General features: G+C 40.5%; 2 pseudogenes; both read right to left on the bottom strand.

Moving 5' to 3' along the window:
• Positions 1-372: 372 nt before the first annotated feature.
• Positions 373-3,845, bottom strand: LOC103407444 (protein NRT1/ PTR FAMILY 5.4-like; annotated as a pseudogene).
• A 2,166-nt stretch (positions 3,846-6,011) lies between these two features.
• Positions 6,012-9,767, bottom strand: LOC103407445 (protein NRT1/ PTR FAMILY 5.4-like; annotated as a pseudogene).
• Positions 9,768-10,033: the final 266 nt, after the last annotated feature.

Genomic DNA, 10,033 nt, shown 5'->3' with positions numbered 1-10,033 from the left:
TGCGGAGCCTGCCTGTCTGCCTGTCCGCGTTGCGGAGCCTGCCTGTCTGTCTGTCCGCCTAACGGAGCCAGTCCGCATCTGCTTGTTTGCAAACCCATGTCGTATACCGCCATGAGTTTGACGGGGGGTGTTGGAAAATATTAGTATTTAGGTTTACTTTAATGTTTTGTTTTCTGGGCTTAGCCCGTTAGCATTAGGGTTTAGGGTTAGTTTATTATAAATAGAGTGCTTTGTTATTCATTAGATATCAAGCTATTCACAATGTAGTCTCTTAGGGTTTTGTAGCCGTTCCGGCATTATCAGTTAGTTTAATAATATTCCTATTATTTTGTTAGTCTCGTTTGTTGCGTATTCTGATATTCAACAATTACAACACAAAACATGTATTCTATACCACTAGTTTCTGTTATCTGCAAGATAGGCCAAGCTACAAGCTTCGGTTCTTGATCATCCAGATTGAGACGGCTCTGTCTGCTTCTCGGTTCCTTCTGTTTCAAACTCTTTGTATATGAAACGTTTAGCAATCCACACATAAATGAAAAAATTAACAGTGCTTAGTGCGGCAATTACCCAATAGAAGCAATCGAGGTGGGCACGATTGATATTGTCACTAAGCCATGTTTCGCCATGCTTTGAGCTAATTACTTGCACCACAGTTATTATACTAATGCTTACGAAGTTTCCAGCACCTATAACGCTGAGGTATGCTGCTGCTCCCATGCTTCTCATTTCCTCTGGCATTTGATCGTAAAAGAATTATTGGATTCCAACCAATGCAAATGCATCAGATAAACCGCATACCATGTACTGTGGAATTAACCACCACACTCTCATTGGCACTATTGTTTTCGGGTTGTCCAAGAGGTTTTGTTCTCTTGCAATGCTAACCCTTTTTGCTTCTACCAAACCTGACACAACCATGGTGATTATGGACAGAAATGGCCAATGCCGATTCTTTGTAAGATGGTGATGCCAGAGGACTGTCCCGTGAATTTTCGGGCAGTTGGGACAAAAACACGATCATAGATTGGAATGACAACTATAACTGTCAGGCTAACGAAGATTTGAAGTGATGCTTCGGGATGCACAAAGTTTGAACCAATTGACCGGACCATTGTGCTTCCTTGCTTGGTGAAGGTGGTCTGGAAAAAGGACTGGACTACAGCAAACATTAAGCAACACATCCATACGGGAATCAGGCGTAGGATGAGCTTTACTTGTTCTACTTGATTTTGTGAGCATAATCTCCATGGATTTCTGGTCATGCATGAAGCATCATGGTCGTCAACGATCATTGCCTTGTCCAAGCATCTAAATTTTTCAACGAGTAAGAAAAAGGAAAGCCATAAAAATCTTAGTATAACTACCAAGAGAAAAAGAACAATAGTACCTGAATTTCACTATACGCAATACAAATTTAAATAGGGATGTGATATCCACAAACCCCTTTTTACTTCTCACACATCTTTTGAATTTTCAGCCATCGGATCGGATGAAATAAAGAAGATCAAACGATAGAAATTAACAAGGATAAAAAGGGGTGTGGGGATAGCACACCCCTTATAAAATTATACCTAATGGAAAATATGTCTTTGGATTATGGTGGCATGTTAGACATACCTGAACTGACTGGTATGCGCCAAAGTCCTAGTCTCGTGTTGACTCTTGTCATCACTGTGCACAACACCACCAGTGGGTGTTCCATTGACGCGCCACTTCCTCGCTGCCGCCACAAACACCTGAGCCACCGAGGTGAAAGGGCTGCCTAAGGGTCCCTGCCTTCTGTACTTCTTGTAACCGAACAGGAACAGAACCAATGCGACCGCCATTGCCCCTGTCAATATTCCAAACCCTGCCGCCCACCCAACATAATCCTACACCACGGGTAGGCATAGTGACAAATTCAATACGTAAAATGACCACAAACTCAATCGGATGCCAAAGTTTTTGAATTTTTACATTATCTTAGGAACTATTTTGACACAATTGAAATACCACAACTTTAGGGTCACCATAATTTTTCTTAATATTAATCACCAAAAATGTTCCTCTGGTTTCTTATTAGGTGTAAATAAATGAGGTCCAGAGTCGACTCACATAACAGACAAAAAAAAAATCAGCTAGGATTCAAAATTTTGGGATTTGCTATCTTTATGTACCATTACTCTAAAACTAATGCTAAATGGACTTTTAGTTTTATTTGGCAAAACTTTGAAGAGAGAGAGAGAGAGACAAAAAAAAAAAAACAAAAAAAAACTCTACTTGTGCATGTAAATATGATCGGAGGAAGAGTCTCTTGACCTGTACATATATGACTACCAAAATGGCAGCAGAGGCACCAATTACGACCCCCAAGAACCACCAGTTGAAAAATGAGCTCTTCGCCTTCTTATCCCGCAGCGTGTCATTTCTTCATAAGGTAACTAAAACAAAAAAAAAGGTCGTACCCAGTGCACAAGGCTTCAACTAATTCAGTCAAGTAATTAAATGACTTTGACTGAAAAAAAATGTAATTAAGAGATAAATTAATAGACATTAACTGAAAAAAAAAAAACTAAAGCAGATTTAACTAATTTCCCTGGGCAGTGCACACAGAAGAGACGCGAAAATTCGAGGTTTTGCTGCTGCTGAAATGTTCATTTTTATTGTCTAAAAAAAACAAAGATGAAATAACATTACAAAGTGTTAAAGTCCCACATCGGTGGGTGCAAGAAAACCAAAGGGGTTTAAACTAACAAGAAAAGCGAAATGACTTTCACTACATAGACAATTAAAACTGCACCAGAGAAACCAGTGAAGTATATATCTCTATCCTTCAATCGTAACTAGATAACGATAAATCTGGTTTCCAATAGGGTGATTTTGAAAATAGAGTAAAATAACACATAAATTTGAGCAGAGAACAATATGACAACAGAAATTGTTATTAACCTTGCTGCAAGATGATGTGCATGAGTAGGTCACATTGGCGGTAAAAATGAAAATCTATCTTCTTTATTGAACTCGAATGATTGAATCAATTACAACAACATAATGTTCTTTGCTCTTTGCCTATAAACAAGCCTAAATCATCTCTGGATGCTCCGAGATCGAAATCATCATTTCAAATATATGTAGTTGCTGTCAATTAGTTCATCTAATTCCCGCAACCACCATGCTAAACTCTCCCGCAATCATTTTCTTTAACAACATTCCGATTTGCATTAGCATGCACTATAGAACCCAACTGTGACCTATCCTTGCCTCCTCTAGATCCGTCAGGTGCATTCGTATCTAGTTGATGTAGATTAGTTGATCTACTTCTTGCAACCACTATGGTATGTCCTCCGAAGCCGTTTCCCTTGACCACCTTCCTATCTGCATTTATCATGGACTATAAGATCCAAGTCTGACCTATCCGTGTTCCCTGTTGATCCCTCAGGTGCATTCAAGTACACAGCACCTTTATACATCCATCCCTTGGTCTCATGACTATAGAAATCGTCAAAACATTCGCCACATAACACGCACCAAATCTGATCTTCATCAGCAGGAACGGCGATTTCTTCATCAGCTGTCTTCTTTTCCACAGTGGTCTCAGCCTCAGCACAAGTAGTTTCAAACCCTAACCCTTTGAGGCTACCATCACGATTTCGTTTTTTTCGGTATTCATATGCAGGTGCTGTACAAGTGGTGGAAAACCCTAACCCTAACCCTAACTCTTTGAGGCTACCATCACGATTGCGTTTTTTTCGGTATTCATAACTGGGTTCCTCATATCTCCCACCGATTGATCCTCCACCAAGTCTAAAATCAAACACAGAATCAGATGGAGATGGAGATGCCCTCACAGTTACAGATAACATATTCGAAATCGAAATCGAAATCTTACAGTTGAGAAAGCAATACGTAATTATAGAGTGATTATTCTAAATCAACGAGTGAAATCAAATCAAACCCTACAATCGATAATCAAATATCAATTCTACAAGAAGGAAATTGGATATCTAATTAACAAGTAATATAACAGGAAACCCTAAATCAACGAGTAACATCAAAAGAAACCCTAAAAGCAAGCCCAAAATTACATAACGAAATTCAAAATTCAGAACATATCTTGGTCTGTGGTTGGATCGATCTCGATGAAATCGTCGACTCGTGTTTCTCGGCACAAAATGGGCGGCGACGGCGGAGGCAGAGGAATCGAGAACCAGGGCCACTGGCGACGTTGTTTATAGCGAGCGAGGAAAGGCAACGAAGGAAATCAATAATCAGAGAGAGAGAGAGAGAGAGAGAGATGAAGTACGCGCTTTTTTCTGCTGGCTTCGCTTCTGGTGTATAGCCTTGCAACGGTAACTTGAAAGAAAAAATTTGAATTTTTTTTTTTTTAAGAATTCGAAAGGGTCTTTGTAATTTTTATGGGTAACACTCTACCCTTTCAAGTTTGATGCAATTGCAACTTTATATATCTTTAATAATTTCAATTTTTTACATAAACTTGTATTTTATTGCAATTTCATACATTTATTAATCAATTCGTCAAATTTCATACATTCATTAATTTTTGACAAATATTATTTGAACCCAACATATTTCTTTTTACGGACCATATCTTTTTTCTTCCCAAACTAATATTTTTCTCGACACCCAACTTTTATATCTACAAATACTTACACAACCATAGTTAATTAAAATTTCACTTGATCTCTTAAAAGGGTACATAGACAATCTAGGATTCAACCCAGGTACAACGGCAAAATCAAACGAACATACGTAAATAAATACGGAATGAGACAGAACGAGACAGAATGAAATGAGATGGAACAGAGATTTCATACTATGTTTGGTATGCACAGACCGAAATGGGAGAGTTGTTATGTTCTGCGTTGGTACGTGTAAGGCGGAATGGAACGGAAGATTAAATGACAAACGTACATATGATTGTCTGTCCACCCCATCGACTCAACCCCATTTCTTTCGAAGCGATGGCAGATCCGTCATTGTCGCCGGAGCACGATGGTAGATCCGTCGTTGTCGCCGGAGCTCTGTATCTCACCACCTCGTGCGCCACCGCGTGCTTGTACTTCATTTACGATAGCATCATCTCTGCCAGGATCGGAGAGTCCGACTCCCGGGACCAAATCCTTGCTACTTCTTCACGGACCTTCCCCAGGACATCCGAACGCAAGTCAAGCAGCGTCCCGAGGACCAAATCCTTGTTGTCTTAAGTAATCGTGTTGCGTCGACCTACTCTCGATTTCAATTTTCACTCAGTTGCATCTTCTCTGTCAAAACTCTCTCTCTTTCTCTCGGTCGTTCTGCCACCGACACTCGACTCACCACCTCTCTCCTTTCCTTTCAGCCATATGGCAATGCTGTGTGCAGGTTCTGTCATACCTTCCAAATTGTTCTACCAATTTAAAAAGCAAGTCATATTCTATTCCCTAAAGAGTTGGAATTTGGGGTACAACTGCTGCAAACTAGGGATTTGGAGGAAGCTCAAGGACTAAGGGTATCTTGTTTTTGAATTAGGACTCGAATTAGGGATTTGGGGATCCTGCAAAACCGAAAAATTTTCAGGGATACCGAAATTTTGATTCGATTTCGGTTTTTAGAAACTCGTCCCAAAAGAGGTCGGTTTGGAATTCGGTTTGTGTTTTTCAGTTTAGAATCTCGTCCCGAATCACCCCTATTTATACCTTCTTATTGACTCTAACTTTGTTTTTGAGTTATGTTATGAAATAATGTGTGAAAATGCTAAATACTTTAGGTTTAGGGAGAAAAATATGGTCTTTGGTGAAAATTTTGATATTTTGATATTTAATAATCTAGCTCATAATTTATCACCTTTTTAATTATTTAAACTTATCTTATCCTTCGCACGCAGTTGAATGAGCTTGTACAACAATATGCGCTCCTTCTTCCTATTTAGAAAAGATCAAAGAGTTTAGTGTAAAACGCTACGGTAGCTTGCTTACCTAGTGCTTGCGTTAAAGTTCTAAAAGAAAAACTAAGCATGAGAAAAAGATAGGTCATAAGCTTGTGTTCTTGACCGTCCAGATTAAGTATTTCTCCTCGTTGGTTACTTTTGCTGCAAGCTTTTTGTATACAAAACGTTTAGCAATCCACAGATGAACGCACAAGTTCAAAGTGCTCAAAGCTGCAATTACCCAATAAAAGTAATTGAGGTGGGCACGATTGATGTTGTCATTAAGCCATTTTTCACCATGCTTTGAGCTAATCGCTTGCACCAGGGTTATAATACCGCTGCTTATGAAGCTTCCGACACCATTAACATTAAGGTATGCTGCCGCTCCCATGCTTCTCATTTCCTCCGGCATTTGATCGTAAAAGAATTCTTGGATTCCGACCAATGCAAATAAATCAGATAAATCGCATACCATGTACTGTGGAATTAACCACCACAATCTCATTGGCACTACTGCTTTCGGGTTGTCCAAGAGGTTGTGATCTTTTACAACGCTAACTCTTTTCGCTTCTACCAAACCTGACACGACCATGGTGATTATGGATAGAAATAGGCCAATGCCGATTCGTTGTAGGATGGTAATGCCAGAGGAATGTCTGTGATTTTTCGGGCTGTTGGGACAAAAACACGGTCATATATTGGAATCACAACTATAACCGTGAGAAAAACAAAGATTTGAAGTGATGCTTGCGGAAGCTTGAAGTTTGAACCAATTGAGCGGACCATTGTGCTTCCTTGCTTGGTGAAGAAGGTCTGAACAAAGGATTGGACTAAACCAAACACAAGCAACATGTCCATACCGGAATGAGGCGTAGGATGAGCTTTACTTGTTCAACTTGAGTTTGAGAGCATAATCTCCATGGATTTCTGGTCGTGCTTGAAGCATCGAGGTCATCAATGATCATTGCCTTGTCCAAGCATCTAAAGTTTGCAACTAGTTAGCAAACCATGTAGAAATATCAGAGAGACGGGCCATACGACCCACTTCCAACAACACCGATATTGTCCCCAACTTGGTAATTACCACCTGTACAATCCGTCAGGTGTGAGGTTTTATCACAAAAGGCCTCGGTATTAGTTGGAGTGGAATTAGGGTATTTAAACTCTTCTTTTGTCATTGATACGGTCGATGTGGGACATTTCAACACGCCCCCTGACGTGGGACCCAATTAGCAGGTCACACGTGGGAGATCCACACACCAACAACCACGTGGAGCCAAGGGGACTCACCCTACACGCGGGGCCAAGGGACCCACCATCATCGCGTGGGGCCAAGGGGACCCACCCATCACGTGGCAGTACGGTACGGGCCCGCTCCCTGGCGGTAATTACCACCTGTACAATCCGTCAGGTGTGGAGTTTTATCACAAAAGGCCTCGGTATTAGTTGGAGTAGAATTAGGGTATTTAAACTCTTCTTTTGTCATTGATACGGTCGATGTGGGACATTTCAACACGCCCCCTCACGTGGGACCCAATTAGCAGGTCACACGTGGGAGATCCACACACCGACAACCACGTGGAGCCAAGGGGACTCACCCTACACGCGGGGCCAAGGGACCCACCATCATCGCGTGGGGCCAAGGGGACCCACCCATCACGTGGCAGTACGGTACGGGCCCGCTCCCTGGCTCTGATACCATGTAGAAATATCAGAGAGACGGGTCATACGACCCACTTCCAACAACACCGATATTGTCCCCAACTTGGTAATTACCACCTATACAATCCGTCAGGTGTGGGGTTTTATCACAAAAGGCCTCGGTATTAGTTGGAGTGGAATTAGGGTATTTAAACTCTTCTTTTGTCATTGATACGGTCGATGTGGGACATTTCAACAAACCATGCATGTCATACATGCATAAGTGCTACAAACCAATACAAATTTAGAGAGAGAGAGAGATATGTACATATATATATAACTATAAATTCTATTATTCTACCTGAATTGGCTGGTATGTGCTAAAGTCCTGCTAGTATCATGACTCTTGTCATCTCTGTACACACCAAAACCAGTTGATGTTCCATCGAGGTGCCGCTTCCTCGCTGCCGCCACAAACACCTGAGCCACCATGGTGAAGGGGCTGCCTAAGGGTCCCGGCCATCTGAACTTCTTGTAACCGAACAAGAACAGAGCCAAGGCCACTACCATTGCCCCTGTCAGTATTCCAAACCCTGCCGCCCACCCGACATTATCTTACAACGGGGGAAATCATAGTGACAAATTTTCGGCCTCAGTATTACTGTTATAAACTTATTGAACTAAATAATCCAGGATTACCGAAATTTTTAATCACTGAACAAGTTACATCCTCGATTTCTTAATAAGGTTCGGAGCAGACTTGCGTGGTGTATGAATATATGACCAGAGTTAGAGTCTGTTAACCTGCACATATATGACTACAAAAACGGCAGCAGAGGCACTAAATATGATCCCCTAGTACCACCAGTTGAAGAACGAACTCTTCGCCTTCTTTTCCTCTGGCGAGTCCTCACAAAACTGGTCAACCGCAAAAGTTTGTGCACACGGTCTGTGGCCAGCTAGCCCAATTGACAATATGTAAAGTGCTACAAAGAACATTGCTTTGTGATAATGCAGAGGAATTACTGAAACTGTAATGTTCAACACCACCGTTGCCTTGCATTACAAGAAAAGATACAACGATCATGGGTGTGAAATTAAAAGGGTAACAAAATTAATGAAAGTTTTGAATTTAATTCTACGTACGAAGCAGTAAATGATAGACGAGACGAGGATGGTTTTGAATCGACCAAGATAGGCATCGGCTATGAAGGCTCCAATTACTGTGAGGAGATAGGAGACTCCAACCCAAGTGTTGACATTCTTTGTAGCCATGGGGATTGGCTCATGGAGTTCATTTGTGAGGTATGTGACGAGGTTACCAGACATGCCAAGGTAAACAAATCTCTCTGCCACCTCAACAACTGCAACCACAAAATAAGAAATAAGAGAAACAAAAATAAAACTTTTGCTGCCTGGTACTACAGTCTAACGGTACTTCTCTCCACTTGATAGTGCTTGTAAGCTGGAAGTCTAAACTTGGACTCTTGTGAATGACGAGTTCTATACAAAATTATTACGATTAGCCCATAGTGCGACATATCCCAAATCTCACACCTCTCGTTTACGTAAATATATCGGTCTTAAACAGAAAAACAAAAACACAGCTTCTAAGAAGGTTTAGCAGCTTACAGATGATGAAAATGGCAGCACTCCAGCCACCTCTTGAAGTGGAAGGTTCTTTATGGCCAGAGGTAGCCATAGGAAATTTGTGAAGAATTAATATGGACATTTTCTAAGTAATCTCACTTTTTGGCTTAACTTGGATAAATAAGCAACATATATATAAACAGTTGGTGGGGAAACTTGGGCCTTAAATTCTATGGGTATAATTCAAAAATTGCATGTCAATGTCAAGTAGGTAACCAGAACAGATGCAGTTCATGTAATCATGGAATTAAGAAAAGGAAAGAGATAAAGACAGGTGGAGAAGAAGACAAGCTGGCATGTTACTTGGACTGTGCACACACACGAGACGTCAAAGTTTGAGGTTTTGCAATCTATTCCAAACATTTTTTTTTTCTTTTTCTTGTAGAGATGGAATAGGGGGTGGGGCATCAAACCCATTGAATCGATCAAACCGATCAATTCGAATTGTATTGATTGGTTTGGTTGATTTTTACTGAGAAAAACAGTCAAATAATGTAAAACCGAACCGAACCAATTTACTTTAATTTGGTTCGGTTTTGATGCTTTTTGAAACCGAACTGATCATTATATTTCATTTATCAATTAATCTATTTTATTTATGTCGACATATTCTAGGTTATTTGGTGGTCTTACCACACACACACTTGTGTCTCAGCATATTATATGTAGTAATGATTATTAACAATTAGGAGATTTATATGTATTCTATGTTAATATGAGGTTGTAACGGTAAATCGTTTGCTAGTAAGAGATTTAATTGAATTAAAACTAACTTGAGTGCTACTAGACCCACCAAAGTGTCCTATTTTCCCACCCACATGATAATCTCACCCA

The sequence above is a fragment of the Malus domestica genome, chromosome 02 (genome assembly GCF_042453785.1).
Source record: "Malus domestica chromosome 02, GDT2T_hap1".
NCBI lineage: Eukaryota > Viridiplantae > Streptophyta > Magnoliopsida > Rosales > Rosaceae > Malus > Malus domestica.
This window is presented reverse-complemented; position numbering and strand designations above follow the sequence as displayed.